General features: G+C 36.3%; 1 protein-coding gene across 7 annotated transcripts in view; it reads right to left on the bottom strand.

The window, feature by feature from the left end:
- The window catches only part of LOC129741261 (myosin heavy chain 95F), a 98,218-nt gene that overhangs the window by 74,733 nt on the left and 6,067 nt on the right, over positions 1–17,418 (bottom strand). For 4 of the 7 annotated variants that reach the window (XM_055732995.1, XM_055732978.1, XM_055733017.1 and 1 more), the window contains one exon: positions 3,731–3,928. The exons of 1 other annotated variant lie outside the window; for it this stretch is intronic. The gene's annotated coding sequence lies outside the window, so the exon portion shown is untranslated. The remainder of the gene's footprint in view (positions 1–3,730; positions 3,929–17,418) is intronic. 2 more of the 7 variants (XM_055733002.1, XM_055733009.1) reach the window with 2 other exon arrangements.

Genomic DNA, 17,418 nt, shown 5'->3' with positions numbered 1-17,418 from the left:
TTTTGACAATCAAAATACTTTTCGTTGAAAACTTTTTTTTTGTGTTCCTTGATGTAAAGTTAAACTAACAGGCCCACGTTTCTAAAAAGATCATTTACAATTACAATTATAATGTTTTTCCGCAGGATTTGTTGAACAGCAACATTTCCCTGAAGAGTATCATAAAAAGATCGAAGACTTAAAATTGGTGGAACAGCCAGTTTCTTTCGGTGCCAAAGAAACCAGAATCATTAATCTCGCAAGAATTTTTTTTTGTTTCGATTATAGTCGTTTTAACATCTTTATGTCATTCGCGACTCATATCAACGATGAAGTTGGCGGACAAGTCATTGAAAAACTTATCCGGTACAACTGTGATCGATGTTTACTCTTGGGCTCGAACTCACGGACATCGACTCAGAAAGCAACTGATTTGCCAACTGAGCTATATCACAAGCCCCTCGCAAGAATATGAATGCTTGATAGATATGACAAAGCTACAGGAATGATTGCATCCAAGAAGTCGTTGGAGGAGTTTTGTTGTCAACTGAAAAATGAATTTCAAATTTTGTCCGATAAAGCAAAACTTATTCGATTGCCGTTTTCCACAGTTTATCTATGTGAGTCTGGATTTTCCACATATCTCGCAACGAAGACAAAATACCGATGCCGACTAAACGCGGAACCAGACGTCAGGTTACAACAGGTGACACAAATTGAACCAAACATGTTACAGCTTGAAAAATCGAAGAAAGCGTATTTGTTCTTTTGAAATTATTAATTTTTGATGACACATGTTTTTGTTAATAAAAACAAGACTATTCAAAAATTAGCCATTCATTACAGATTTTATGGACTACGATGACAAGACTTACCTTATTTAAACGATAAATACTGTCAAGTTTTCAAAATTCGGGTTTCTAATTCTTTCAAAAATGCAGGTGCTCCGCCAAAAAATTTTTATTTTAAAAGTGCTCCGCCGAACAAATGATCTGAAAACCCCTGCACTAAAGGCAACAGTTTCCCAAATTATAGACGAAAAGTGTTTTTCAATTGCAACCTAATCGAATCTGCAATTTTTTTTTAATATAATGGCACTAAGGTCGTACTTTTACCCCACCATACTATAAATTATTTTCCTGAATTCCGAAAAAAATGTTCAAAGAGCTGAACACTCAAAGAGAACCTCTTAAGGAATAAAAATTAAATTCATCAAAATCACATAGAACAATGATTTTTTTTTTCTATATTTCTATTAAATTCTCAAGTGACAATTAATTCCCGAAAGCATCAAATTGCAAACGCGAGATCGGTACCAGTACAAATTCAAATCTCGAGCTCAAATTCGGCATCATTGATGATATTAAATTACTAACTTAAACAGTCACCGGATCCAGGTAAGTGTATTCAACTGCCAGGTGTACTATTATATACTTACCAAACATGTACCATTCACAACCATTCTCAAACACTTTTGCACAACAATTGAAAATGAAAAAAAAAGCGCAACAACACCCAGATAGATTGGTGCAATTAATGGGTGTGGGGAAGGCGGATTGCTGCTCTCAATGGAAAACGGAATTCCCACATTTGGATTTGAATTGTATATGGATCGGCTTGCCCAGGCAGCTGAATGATGCGCAATTTCGGTGGACATGTATTTGATTCTATCCTCATTTAACGAAAATTCAACCAACTACCTTTAAATAAATCTGGAAGGTAAATTTAATATTTTGTTGCCATCTCTGCCAGCTATAATTGAAAGTAATTCGTGTAGGCCCTTGAGACCGAAATGATGTGTCGTTGGCTAACACAGCCCATGCCTATCATTAAGTGATTGAAAAATTGCTGCACTCTCAAGTACCGAACCACTTCAATTTGTTTGAAATCGATTGATATGGGTCCAGTCGGTCGGTGCCGGAGCAACACTTGTTTCAAGTCATGTACTTGACAGGTGAAAATTGTACGGAATCTCTCTGTATACAGTCAGACGAACCGTTTAAATTCCTGTGTGCCGGGATAGAGCACACGTCATTTTGATTGCTATCGGTCCTACAAAGAAACAAGATTGCCAGGTCTTTATCAAAAAATGAATTGCTTCAACGAAGGTGAAGGAACAAATTTTCAGCCGGATTGCTTGTCGAACTTCGAACCCAACACAATGGCGATCCTGCCAGTCATTCGTTTCGAACGTTTTCAGAGTGCCGTTACCCTATTGAGCCGATTATTTCACGGATGATACGAATTGGAGCAATTCCAGACCATCATCATCATCATCAGAATCAGCAACATACGTCGGGGAGCTTTATTATTTTTTTCTTCGCTCAAGGAACACTCATGTACTGATAACTGCTGCTGCTGCTGCTTGCAAAGATAAGATACACATTAGACTGCCCCAAATTTGTATGGGAAATTCAAAACCTGTGAAATGTTATGCGCTGCAGGCTAAAATTGATCCTAGGCCTAGTACTAGATCTCATGCCAAATTTGGGCCAGATTGGATCACGGGAAGGGGTCGTTCAACGAGCCTGAAGTTTGTATGGGATTTTGAGACATTTTGTTCGGGAGAAACATGAAAAACTAGTTTTTCATCAATAACTTTGGTTCCCGTCGGCCGATTTCTTTCAAAAACGGGTTTTCTTAAAGCCTAAATTATGAGAAACATTTCATCTGAAGACTGCATATCGAAAAAAGTTAAGACAAAAAAGTTATTAGGCTTCCAAAATGGGCTAACTTTTTTTACGGTGGTATTCATCACTGCTAATGAGGCGTCAATAAGTTCGACCGCCCCGACTCATTTACAGTGATGAATACCATCCTTAAAAAAGTTAGCCTATTTTGGAAGCCTAATAACTTTTTTGTCTTAACTCTTATCGATATGCAGTCTTCAGATGAAATGTTTTTCATAATTTAGGCTTTAAGAAAACCCGTTTTTGAAAGAAATCGGCCGACGGGAACCAAAGTTATTGATGAAAAACTGGTTTTTCATGTTTCTCCCGAACAAAATGTCTCAAAATTCCATACAAACTTCAGGCTCGTTGAGCGACCCCTTCTCGTGATCCGATCTGACCCAAATTTGGCATGAGATCTTGTACTAGGCCTAGGATCAATTTCAGCCTGCAGCGCATAACTTTTTCAAAAGTCGGGTCATTTGTGGCACTCTAATACACATCTAACTGATTCTGGTATGAGTGCAAGCAAGCATTGAACGAAAATTCTTCTGATAAGGTCGTCGAATGTTGCTAGACGTTGACAGGAGAAATTTTCGATACAAGAACAAACTACGGTTTTTGGTGACCATTTTGCTGTACTTTTTCACTCTTTCAATATCAATGTTCCGATCGGCTTATGTTTCACAATTTTATACATGAACAATTGGAAATTTTAGAGTGCTTTAATTTAAAAAAAATCACTTGTCAAATGTAATTGGGATTGGGCGTTTCGTTCTAACAAAATGGGAAAAAAGTTCCGTATCTCAGGAATAAAATCAGGTTTCTCTGAAAATCATAGGAAACATTAGTGTCAGTAGCTACAGGTGAAATTGTCAGCCATTTTCTTTAGCTCTATTAAAATTTTGTTCTTTAAATTCATTTCGACTTTTGGGCTGATGAAATCATACGTTTTAGAACTCAGTTCAATTTTCATTCTTTTTATGTTATTTTTTAGGAAATTATGTGAATTAAATTCAGATATTCCAATCAACATACTACAGTTATTATTAAGAACTAAACGAAGATATTTCATCACTTACCTACCGTTGATTCGGCAAAGTCCTCTCACCCAGCTAGGCAGCAAACACTTTCGATGATTACGGCTGGTGGTGGTTTAACTGTTTCAAAGCTACAACAATTCACGGCTGGCCGTACGTGAAGCACTCCGATTTTGTTGATAACACTTCTCCGAATAGTAGGGCGATTACACTCGATTCAATTCTTGGGATTAGCGGTATCTACCGATAGAGACAGTTAAAACCAGAGATTGGACAAATATCTTAAAACTCAGTATGTTGCAGTCCGACCACAAGTTGAACGATGAAGTTTTTATGACGAATACCGAAGACTGACAGCTGACTTTGGAAGACTTGTTAAAAACAAGAATCTTAAATTTTGATGCATTTTCAGAAAAAAATTATATCGAAGACTAATGCTAATTGAAAACAAGCGAAAAACAGGTTCATTTGAGGATTTTTAAAACAAAGAAGGCAGAGGATGATTCATATTCATCAGAGTTGTATTTTTTCTTGATAAGCTTTTAGATTGTTGTTGGCAGTCATGCTGATAAGTTGGTTAAACGTTATAAAGTGCTAAACAAATTGAAAATTCAAATAAAACAATTTACACAGAATTAGCTTAGCTTAGCTTAGCTTAGCTTAGCTTGATTGACTGCTCACATCCACCTTAAATCGTTGAACCTGATATGCTTTATCAACAAAATTCAATTTATAATGCATATATTTTTATCCCTCGTTTCAAAACCTTGCTCGATCAAAAATAAATTACTTTAATGAAATCAGCTTTACAAAATATGCATTTCAAATTCCACGATCGCAGGCGTGGCTCAGTAGAACAAGTTCCACATCGCCAATGGTTGCTACTCCGTGATTGACCGAGGCCACCAATTTTGTTCAAAGGTCAAATGAATGGTGTCTGGGACTGACAGCACATTCACAATGCCCAAAACTGATGCTCTCTCTTTAAATATCAATAACGGCGCCGGCCACGTCCTAGCAGTCAATAGATAGATTGGAAGAAAGAGAAAGGGATGAAAGAATGATTTTGTGCTTTAGGACCGAGGTCACCTCTGCATCCTAGCAAATAATTTTGGTTTGGAGTTTGGGTAAAAGGATATAATCAGGAGACACTTTTGACTAGTGCAATAGTTTTGGTTGTAAATATGCTTCTGTTGTTTAATATAATTAGATGAATAAATAATGAGAACTTTTTTTTTTCTTTCTGTTTATCCATTTTGATAGAACAAGAATTTACAGAGAGGCTGTGACCGTCGATGACGGAAGTGTTTAGTTTCAGCGGAAAAAATCATGTGCCTTTAAACCCTTATTTTATAGTTCGTTTGTCCTTATTATTTATGTAATCCATCAACTATCAAGAAGTTTTTGGACGTTCTCGACGTGTTTCAAGAGAGTGAAGCTCATCTTATCTGAAAATCTGATCCAGTTCCTGTCTTCCTGGAGTGGTGTCGGCCGCTCATACTGATCGTGGATGAACCTTCGGAGTCATTCATTCATGTTTTTTGGTCCGCAAAAACGTCAAAGCTAAGTATTCTCGTGATTTTTCTAATCAGTCAATCAAAACTTCTATGTAGGGATTTGAACTTTAACACTACGATGTTTTCAATGTAGCAAATTATTAATAAATATTTGTGCCATATTAATAATGTCCCAAAAAACATTTCGTCATTTGGATGCGATGATTATGAACCATCCAATCGTTATTTCACCAATTCAAATTTTAAGTTCAATTGCAATGTTTGCATGTTTTGTTGTGGTTGAAGAAAAAAACGGGAAGTCGGTGATGAATTCTTCAATAAAAAATGCTGAAAAATTAACATAATTTTTATATGTGATCACAGTTTCCATTTCTGTTGAAATTGATAAAAGTTCTATTTTTACGAGTTTTCTCCAACGGTTCAATCAATTATGTTTTTTATTTCATTCTATTTCTGAGTTTTTCACCAAATTATTAGAACTTCTAAACTATTTATTGGTTATTAAATTCCCACATAAATATGATTAAGAACATCAGTTTGAATATAATTTTGAACTTTAAATGATGTTAGCAACGACTATCAGAGATATGAAGATAAGAATAAAGTTTATACATTCAATTGACTTCAATTGTGTTTTATTCATAATTACCATTCAAAAACATTTTTTCTTATCTGGCTAAGTTTTAATATATTTTTTTTATTAACAAATAAGGCGTTTTACTTATAAAGAATTCATGTGCCATGTGAGTATTTTTCCTAGCATTATGTCAGTAAGAGGGGGGTAGATGTTATAATAAAACATTATATTTCAGCAGAAAAAGCTATCAGCACAACACTAGTCAAAAGTGTTTCCTAATCATTTCCCTTCCCCTACATTCCCAACCAAATTGTTTTGCAAGGATGCAGAGGTGACCTCGGTCCTTAGGCGTAAATTTGTTCTTTCATCCCTTTCTCATTTTTCCTAATCTATCTATTAACTACTAGGACGTGGCCGGCGCCGTTATTGATGTTTATAGAGAGAGCATCAGTTTTGTGCATTTTGAATATGTAGCCAATCCCAGGTTCCGTTTATTTGACCTCTGAACAAAATTGATGGCCTCGGTCACTATCGGAGTAGCAACCATTGGCGATGTGGAACTTGTTCTACTTAGCCACGCCTGCGATCTTGGAATCCGAAATGCATTTAATTGTATTTAAACCAAATTTAAAAATCAATCACAGATTATACAAGAATACTTTCAAATTCTTCATACTGTGACCGCCCGAGTTGTACCCGGTCACTTAAATGCCACCCACGTCAGATTAAAAACAACTCTCCTCAAAATAAACCTCTAAAGGTACACCGTCCGCTCGAAATTTACTTCGAATTTCGCGTAATAACAATTACAAAACTTCGACCGATCACTTACCCGTCTGAGTAATAACTGCCTCTCCTTCGTAGTTCCATTGTCCACCTCTTCATTAACTTCACTAGGGTGGTCTGTCACAACGCCCCCCTCCTAGCGAATACTGCGAATGGCACATTTGTCGTTTTCGCGTTATTTGTAGTTTCTGCCATTCGCGAAAGTTCCCTTTTTAGGGGATTTAATTTGTGGTTGTTTGGTCATAGTAGAACGGTTTCAGCAAGCTGATATGGAACCGTCCTCGCTCCTTTCGATTGTGTGGGTGGACCAAACAATAGACATCTTCATGCAAAACTTTCGAAACCTCATAAGGCCCTTCGTAGACCATGAAGAATTTTCTTATTTCTCCATGTTGCTCTGAAGAAACTGGATTAGCTTTTACCAGGACCAGACTACCCACTTCAAACTTAGGTGACGGCTCTGGTGCTCTGCGGTTACGTTCCTTGGCCTTACGGATAAGAGTTGCCCGTACGACATCTAAGTTTACCCCCATGTACTCCTCGGAATTTGTCGGATATTCTACCAGATTACGTAAAGGGTAGGCTGTGACCGTCGATGACGGAAGTATTTTTTTTGTGAGGAAAATTTTCTCTAGCGTTTTTTCTTGGAAATTTATTCGATAAACATATTTCTATTTGTGGATCTATCAGGAAAAGACAAACAAAGTGTAGTCTAGATTGTGATAGATGCTGAAGTGCTAGAGAGAGCTCGAACTAAGCCCTCCGGATCAATCCAGCAGAAGTTTTGTCAAGCGATTATCCGAAATGCAGGGAGAACACCGGATAGAAACTTAAGATAAGTGGTGTTTTATGTAAAAGAATTGAACAAAGATATTGTTACCACCAGAATTTCCATTTAAACATAAATTGATATTTCAGATACGAATTTGAATTTTTGACAAGTGCTAAAAAGCTGATAAATGATTCGTTGATCGATTTGGTTCTTTAATGTTATACTACACAAGTAAACGATAAATTTCGAGTGCGTCAGAGACTAAAATTTAAAGAATAAACCTTGAAATTGCGAATGGGTGCTGGCACTACACCTTCCGGAAAGACTGAGGAGTAATTTCTTCAAAGTGACCATGACGAGTATTTCCATTTTATTTTTATTTAGGTGTTAGCTGTATAATATTGTTTACTTGGATGTACTGGCTAAAATTATCTATCAAAACATTGCAAAGTTACTATATTAACTTTACTAATAAGCCGAAATCAAAACTTAAAGAAAAAATCATTTAAAATTTCTTGCTAATAATGTTTATAAATGAAGGTAGTGTTATAATGCTTTCGGCTTCGAACTTCCGCCAAATGAAGGAATTCTGACACGAAAATCGAACTTTCTTTTTAGTGATGCAATGAATTCTAAATTCAAATCTTATTCTTTCCGAATAACATACATACATGCATCTATTTTGATGAAATATCCAATGAGATTTTAAAAAGAATTAAGCTCATTTTTAGGCTTTATTGTACAATAGCGATATTATTATTTTTTTTTAAATTTTCATGGTTTTTTTTATTTCGTTAACTGGCATTATGAAAGCTAGAAAAGCTATGTAAACATTTTTTTTCTAGATTTAGAAGCTGTTTTTTTCGACTAGATTGATGAGAGTTGTTTTTGGAATTAAATTTTAAATGATAGACAGAAGAATTAATTCATTTATATAACAAAGTTGTTTAAATATTATTTATTAATTCCATTATTGTATCTTTGTTGATGTTTATATCACTGGCGCTATGGATAGAGTTCATTTATTAGGTAGATAAAGAACGTCTTCATTATTAAAAGTTTTTATACCTAAACATTCTACCCAAAACAGAGATTATCAGTCTGTTATTATGAATGATCGAATTTTCATGTTCATTCATCATCGTTTTACTTGTTGCAATTCAAATTAGGGTTTTCATAGTCAGCGCTCAAATAAAAAATCGGTTAACCGTCAACTTGATATGCCATTGGATTATGCCACTATATAAAAGAAATATTTTTACAAATTTATGTTTACACTTGGTAATAGTCGCTAATTTTTTTTTATCACCATTTAACCTAACATACTCATGCCTGCTTCTATAGAAACTTAATGAGTCAGGAAAATAATATTTATTGTTCATCGCAACACTAGTCAAAAGTGTCTCCTAACCAATTCCTTTAACCCCTATCCCAACCAAAATTATTTTGCTAGGATGCAGAGGTGACCTCGGTCCTAAAGCACAAAATAGATCTTTCATCCTTTTCTCTTTCTTCCAATCTATCTATTGACTACTAGGACGTGGCCGGCGCCGTTATTGACGTTAAAAGAGAGAGCATCAGTTTTGAGCAGTGTGAATGAGCTGCTAATCCCAAGCATCATTCATTTGACCTCTGATCAAAATTGATGGCCTCGGTCAATCACGGAGTAGCAACCATTGGCAATGTGGAACTTGTTCTACTGAGCCACGCCAGCGATCGTGGACCTCGAAGTGATTGTTATCATAATATGTTTTTCGAACAAGCAATGCATACATTTTCTACAACCATGCACTTCGGGTTTTACGGTTTAAGGTGGATGTGAGTGGTTAATCAAGCTAAGCTAAGCTAAGCTAAGCTAAGCTAAGCTAAGCTTTGATAGAACAAGAATTTACAGATATTTTTACTGTGTTAAAGTTTTAAAAACTAATAAATTTAAACCTGGTCAAATTCAATGAAACTTTAATTTTTAAATTCAGAAAAATATATTGAAATAAAATATTACATGATTTTAATTCATAAATCTTTCTAAACATTATTTAAAAAAATTATAACAATAATCTAAAAAATATTCTTTTGTTTTATTCAAACCAAATAAAATGTTATTTAGGCTGATGCCTAATCTACTCCACAGTGGAACACAATTTAGACTTGGAGTTGGATCTGTTTAAGAAAATCGAATAGAACAAATGATTTTAAGGTAAACTCGTAAGAGATCCAACAGACAATGAAAATAAAGCGTGCCTTGAGCCAGATTTTCCATAAACTAATTATCTTATAAACTATGGAATAATAAAACCATAACAGTAATTTAACAACGCGCTATTCAAGAGTAATTTTATTAAAAAATGGAGCTGAGTGAGTAAATAAGTTAAAATTCCACGTAGATGTTTGTTGATAAGATTAAACACCTTGTCAAATAAAACAATTTACACAGAATTGAATAAAAACCCACAGATGAACAGATCTGTTGCCCTGTTGAAAAGTTACGAATCAATGTTTGAGGACCTCATTCTTGAAAGGGCGCACCCTGCAAACATGGAATAGTATAAGAAATGATAACTTAAGTCGTTTACAATGGTGTTGCGAATCGCAATTTCTACTGCATAGTGAAAAAATCGTATAAAATGTCGTCTGAAGTCAGTTTAAATCGGATATGATAGAAAGTCCGCCATATTTGTAAATTTTGAAATGATTTTGCTTCCGCCCGGACTACACGCAGTGATGTCAACCTTCCAGATTTGGTCTGGATCTTCCAGACTTTTTGGACTTTCGTCAGACATTTTTTAAGTTCCCAAACTTTTATCATTTCTTCCAGACGTTTCCAGACTTTGAAGTTTGGACAAGAAATGATTTACAAAACAGTGAAAATTAAAATTTGTTGAGATGAAATGGCAGGAAATGATAAGATTTATATTGGAAAGTGATGAATGCTACAAAGTTGTATGTAAAACAGGAAGTTTAGCAAAAAATGTGCGCCGCTATTACCCACAATGTTTCTATGATTGATAGTGGTGAATAGAATGTATGAATATTACACGAGGAATGCGCATCTGTGTAGTATAGCGATCTGGCGACCAAAAAAAAGTTCGTCATCCAGATAGTTCCACACATTTCCAGACATTTTTTTCAAAATCTTCCAGACCTTTTCGAAAAACAGTTGGCATCTCTGACTACAAGTGAGAAAATCATCGTCATGTTCTCTCTGCAACCAGCAATGCATCCAGATGGCTAAAAATCATATAGGAATTGAGTAATATTGAGCAATGAGAGATCTGTAAAATATTGTCGGACGTTGGCAGCGATTTGAAGGCTATAAGAGCAAAATCTTGCGCTCTTTTGAATGTTTCCGGTAGGTACGAATAAAGAGTCGGATAACGTCCAATTGGTGTAGTTTTCGTCGCTTACGAGAGAAACAAAATTTATGTATGTATATTGCCTCCACTTTGGTAGGTATGAAAATGCTGTTTTTTTGTCAACTTTTAAACGATCTTTCTATAATGTATATGGAACGTATAATAAAACAGAATATGAATATAACTACAAAAATGCGATCTCAAAAATAAATAAACCTATATTTAATTTGTTGCTAGATGGGATACAGTTACATGTAAGTTGTGAACTTGATAAATTTCTCTTATTAATTTCATCTTCATTCTTTACGAAAAAGGAGCTATCTAACAACTTTGGCCAAGTTAGAGGAACCAATTGATTACAGCCAGTTACAACAGTACCGATTCTAGGCTTCCATAGTCCTGCATCTAATACTTCATGAAAATATTAAAGGGCGAAGACGAAATTATTGCGATACATTCTACAGGGCATACATTTTTTACCATTTGGCATGACATTTTCGGTGTCGCAATAATTTCGTGTTCGCCCTTTAAATTGGTCTAAAATTATTTATTTATTTATTTATTTGGTAACAAATCAACGGATCACATGTTGATCCCAATGATTAAAGGTATATAAAACAAGTCTATTAAACTTTTTAGGACATGTGTTATGGGAAGTCGACTTACCGTAGGCAAAGCTACGAATAAATGATTCTCAAAACTTTAAATTTTAGTTTGATTTATAATTTAGGCAACATTTTACCCCACATTTCCCTATTACATATTGCGATCAGATATCAATTGTCACTTACGGCATCCTCCATGAAGGCGCTGCAGCGCACTGTGTGGCCACGGTTCGGCTTCATCCTCTGCCCTGATGTGAGCAAATTTTTCTTCGCCGCCTTCGGTGTTGGTTTCGGATCTGCTGTCGTCTTCGTTTTGCCCAAGTGGCCAATGCCACTGATGGATAGCAGCCTGCGCCTCTGTTGACGTTCGCCGGCCAACGCAAATGCTGATGCTGTGATGCAAACTGGAAAGCAGCTTGTGCTGCTGGAGCTGATGCGTCTGGGCACCACCGTCGTTGCTGCTAGCTGACCTGTTGAGTGAGCGCGGTTTACGCTTCCGTTGAATTTGTGCGGCCGACCAGGCCACGGATGCCACAGCTGACAGTGCGGCATGGAAAATCCTGCTGACGTAGTAACCGACCGGTAGCACATGAGCCACGAAATGATGGTCGAACCGAAAAGGCACAGTGGATGCTGATGTGGTGAGAAAATTCCTGCTGGAGCTGCTTTAAACCGACGACACCAATCACCTCGACCGATGCTGCTGCGGACGCAGCGGATTGCGAGCACCTCGGGGACCGATGTCCCAATTGATTCGATCGACGATGGGATCGAAAACGTGAAGCTGGCGCCGCAGGTGGCGATTTTCCTGCCGAAACCGCCTTAAATTGTGCTGCTAAAGCACCGGAACAATCCCAAACTGGATTGCTAATTAATGTTGCAATTGCTGGTGCAGTGGAGACGAAACTGGTGAGAATGATGTGTGGCTTGTGGCCCCCCTTGTGCTGCCACTGGAATAGCCAACTGCCTGCTGAGAAGCTGCCAATTCGCCCTGTGGACGATTCCACCGTCGTTTCTGCTGGTAGCTAATCTTGGCCACCACCTTGGCCTATCTGCCGATGTTTTTCCTTCGGAGGTTCTCTCCGCCGGAAGTCAATCGCCGGATGTGACGTGTAGTGATGAAATGCACTGGGGTATAAAGAAAAAAAGGGGCCTTTGTAGACCCCTTTTTGCATGGGATTTTCCCCGATGGCAATCGTTCCGGGCGTGGCGGAGGGTTACTTTTTGGATTCTCCTATCGGATCGGCGTTGACCTTGCTCGGCCGTTGGTGGACCTCGAAATCGGAATATAAAATCTGCGGTGTGCTCCTGCGATGTGGATCCGCTTTTTCTGATGCTGTCGCTCTGTTGCGGTTCGAGAGCTTCTTTTTGTCACACTCGAGGGCTATTTATGCCCGAAACTCGGCGCACACGCTTTTTTTTCCGACAGCCAGCACGCTGTCACAAATTTTTCCGTCCGACACTTCTCAATTTTCTCCCGGAACTGGATCTGTCAGACGGGATTTTTTCTTTTTTCGTCCCTGTAGGAATTTGCCGACTTCTGCTCGAATTCTGTCAAACCGTGCTGGTTTGTGTTCGAATTTTTTCCGATCAGGGATGCAATCGGTTTATGTTGTACGCTTAATGTAATTTAGTTAAGGGATGGGTTTTATCAAAAATAATGTTGCCATTCGCTCATATCGTATCGAAAGTATCATGACTAACGTAAAGTAAAACTTATATGTAACACATGTTGAGACTCTTTGTGGGAATTTCGAGGCTCGAGGCATAGAGTAAGGTTGCCAGAAATTTGTCAACACGTATTCGGGCCGGCACAACCGAGTTATTTTATCTTAAAACTTGGATAAATCCGGACAATATCCAGTCAAATTTGATCGAAATCCAGGAATTACTCAACAAAAATCGAGACAAAAAAAACTTGAAAAAAAAATTTCTATCAAAACTTAACAGCAGATTTTAACAGCAGTTTTTTTTTATATTTTAGGCTTCCATAGAACCTTTCATAATTATTTTTATAAAACTTGCTCAGAAAATTTCGTTTCGTAAATAAAAAAAAACAAAACATTTGTTTTTTTTTTGGTTCGATTTGGCAAATAAGGTGAATAAAAAGCGCCATATCCGGGATTTTTCAATGAAATCCGGGCTAAGTAACCGGACTGGACTGTCCGAGCAAACCGGGATAAATACGGCCAATCTGGCAGGCTTACTCTAGAACCCCTTTTTAAGACTCTTTTGAGTTTCTTTTTCACACTTTTATACTTGTTATTAAGCAATTTTCAAACTTTCTTGAGACTCTAAAGAACAGTTAAAAGACTCTTTTAATTTTTTTTTTTAAGATTGTTTCGAGATTTTTCTGACTGTTGTGAGGCTGTTTTTAAACTCTTCTGAGACTCTTTTACAGATCTTTTAGGATTCTTGAGACACCTTAGGGTATTTTCGAGACACTTATAAGACTGTTTTGAAACTCTTTCAGGTATTTTTGAGACTCTTTAAGGACTTTCCCAGAGAAGATTGAAACTCATTTAACACGTTCGTCGCCACGGCACCCATATTCGGGTGACGGGTGTATTTCCTGGGGGCCCCGTCACATCAAAAAGCGTGTGACGCCCTCTTACTTGAGTTTACCGCTCAGCTTCGCCACACGTTTCAAATATGGGAGTTCTCCCTCTTTGCATTCTCTCTCTGAAAATTTCTTTGGGCCCGGCTAGCAAAACTACCAAAATGAGCGTGGCGACGAACGTGTTAAGCTCATTCTTTGAAGCTTTCCTTGACTTTCTTTTGAATCTTTTGAAGTTGTTCTCAAACTATCTTCAAACTCTTTAGAGACATGATTTAAGACTCTTCTGAGACTCTCCTAAGACTCTTTGGTGTCTGTTGTTTGGCTCTATAAATGCTCTTCTGAAAATTCAAAAAGTCTTTGAAAGCAAAGGTTTGGAAGAGCATTTGTATTATAAGCATCAGGCTATTGTGTGTTCAATAGAAATAGATATTCTCTACAAGCTGGAGATGCTAATAAAACAAATGCGATTCCAAACTTTTGCTTCTGACATCGCGCAGGGAAAAGCTAGAAGAAAACACACGTACCTAGTAGAATGCGCTGTATGTGCTTTCATAGAAATCGTTGTTTTTAATGCAAACATGGAAAAGTAAAATTGATGTATCTCGCTTGGATACAAGTGAATACAGACGGTTGTACCTAATTCTTGAAGACGAAATCTTTGACTTCATTTTGCATCTAAAGCGGGCTGCCCGATGTTGCCCAGTGTTTATAAAGTTAGGCGTGAAAAAGCCCTATTTTCGGTAATCTTTTTAACATAGCTTTGCAGTATCACATTTTACAAACTTGAAATATTCAACAAAGTGGTGTATTTTAGTAAGACAAACGACTTTGTGCAACATATTATTAATTTTAAAATTAACTGAAAAAAGTTTTTATTAAAAAACTGATTTTTAGAGGTTAAGTTTTTTATTTGGCCGATATCTCTGAGAATGATTATTTTATAAACTTGGCATCTGAGACAAAGTTGTAGAAAATTGGATTTTAAACAAGTTTGTCCAAGACATCAAAAAGCTAAAGGCTATAACAATGAAGTTAGAAATTTTATCTCACTTGTAGGGGGATTCATCAGAAAAATAATATTTTTTTTTATTATAGAACTGATTTTTTTTTATTATAGAACTGATTTGTCAGTCAAACTTCTCCGAAAACACCAATAAGCGTAAACGTGACCTTAGAAAGTTATAAGCAACGATCACGTTTTTCGCATTTTTTACCACTGTGCTGTGGAGCAAACGCACATTTTAGTCATACGAATTCGACCTTTTCTGAATTTCATCTCCAGAATAGTTCAGCATAATCTTTTACCTCTACCTCTACGCAAAATACTTTTAACATCTGTAATTTTGATCCTTTTTTTTAGTTTATTTTTACGACCTTATTGATGAATGTTATGTTCTCATAGTGAGAACATTTCGAGATTTGAAAACTATAGATGGATAGCAGAAGATTAGAAGGAAATTACAGGTGTTGAAAATAAGCGAATAAAAAATTTTAGGAAGCATTTTCACCACATACTTAAATTTTGTTTATTTTTAACACCTGTAACTTTCTTCTAATCTTCTTCTATCCATCTATAATTTTAAAATCTTGAAATGTTTTCACTATGATAACATAATATTCAGCGATAAGGCCGTAAAAATTAATTTCAAACAAAAGTTCACGGTGATTAATCTTAATTAAGTAATTTTGATTCAGAATCAAAAAATTATATATGGGTGTGAGTAGTAAAAAAAGATGAATATTATGGATTTGGTTTTAAAATGGTTTTGAATTTGTAAACGGTTGTTGGGGAAAAAAAATATTTTTAATACCTTTTTTTTAATAATAGCTGCACAAAATAAAAACTCAACAAAAAAGTCGAAAATTACTTCTTCTAATATCATCTTGGGAATAAGTGCGATATTTATTGAAATAAGCATTTGAATAAAGTTTTGAAAAATCCATCAAGGTATGCAACGTAGTTTAAAAAAAACTAGTACCAAGTTTTTCGGAGACGGACAAATTTTGACACTCTATAAGCCGTTTCAAATAAAGAATTTACAAAAAAATATTGACACTCAAAAAATTCTTCACATGAAGGTCTCGTGAAAAAGCGTATAGTTATTCGCCACTGTAAAAATAACGTGAAATCTATGTAAATTTTAATTCGCAAACAACTTTTTTTAATGAATTTCTCAGAAAGAAATTTGTGTTAACACATTGCGGACCAAATACGAGACGAGGTGCATCGTTTTTTCGGTTGCCGCTTGAATGCTACACTAAGAAGCATAACTCAAACGTTATGAATCTAAAATAATGAAACTTTATTCTATAAAATTTAACACACACTACCAGTAAATCAAAAGTTCTAAATTTTTAGTTTTTTCCAGTGGTTTCTGAGATACAGATAGTGTTCCGAATTTTGTTGTTTAACGGCTTCGCAGTCCTCAATGTGTTGATATTGCTTCAAAAAATGTATTCCCCAAATGTATCGTAAATCTGGGGTGAAATTATGAATCCTATTCGATTCGAGATACTCGTTTCGAGTTCTAAATTTTAACATACTAGATTTCGAGTAAACCGGGTAATAGATCATCTCGAAACGTTCCATTCGAATCGAGCTCGTTCAAGATCGGTAATACCAAAGTCGGTCGAATCGAACGAAACTCGATTGTTTCGAGTTCCATAATCCCGCCCCTGGTTTTAGGATCTTTAAAATTAGAGCTTCTAGTTCTGATTACCTTAAAATGTTTGAGATTTGAAAAATTTGGTTCGAATAAAAACAATGAGTTTTAGGCAACCTAGATCGAAGAAAGCAAATTTTATCACTCCAAAAATTATTTACATTAAGGTTGCATGAAAAAGTTTAAAGGTATTTGTCACTGTAGAGAATAAGAGTACTAGCAAATATTATAACTTATAATCCGAGATAAGGTTTACTCGGAAATTACATTATGTTTAAAAAAATTGTAGGCTATCGATATTTTCAGTATTGGCTCCTCAACTACCATGTGTGTTGAGACAATAAGAAATGAGAGAATGGCGAGTTAATTCTCTCCCATGTAAAGGAAAAACATCGCATCATTGGAAAGACAGAGAAAAATAGAAAGAGAGAAAGCAGGATATCAAAGATCAGTCTATTAACGAATTTTATCGCGAATGGTTAGTTTTTCTGTCATCCGCAAAAAAAGGCGGGTGAAGTGAAACCAGTGTGAAAACGAGGAAAGGTTACGACAAATGGCGCAGTCGGTAAGATATTATTTATTTGATATTTCGCAAAAAAAAATGAAATAGCGACCTGGTTCCGGTTTACCCCGAGAATTAGAGGTAACGCCTAAATAATAATAAAAAACAATGCGACCCGGTTCCGGTAATTTCCAAGAACCCGAGGTGACGCTTAAAAGAAACACAATTATAGCGACCCGGTTCCGACGAACTCGAGGTGACGCTTTGAAAAAAATGCGACCCGGTTCCGGTATTTTCCGAGAACCCGAGGTGACGCTTGATGAAATCAATAATTTAGCGACCCGGTTCTGGCGAACCCGAGGTGACGCTTCGATGAAAAAATGCGACCCGGTTCC

Source organism: Uranotaenia lowii, chromosome 1 (assembly GCF_029784155.1).
Source record: "Uranotaenia lowii strain MFRU-FL chromosome 1, ASM2978415v1, whole genome shotgun sequence".
Classification (NCBI taxonomy): domain Eukaryota; kingdom Metazoa; phylum Arthropoda; class Insecta; order Diptera; family Culicidae; genus Uranotaenia; species Uranotaenia lowii.
This window is presented reverse-complemented; position numbering and strand designations above follow the sequence as displayed.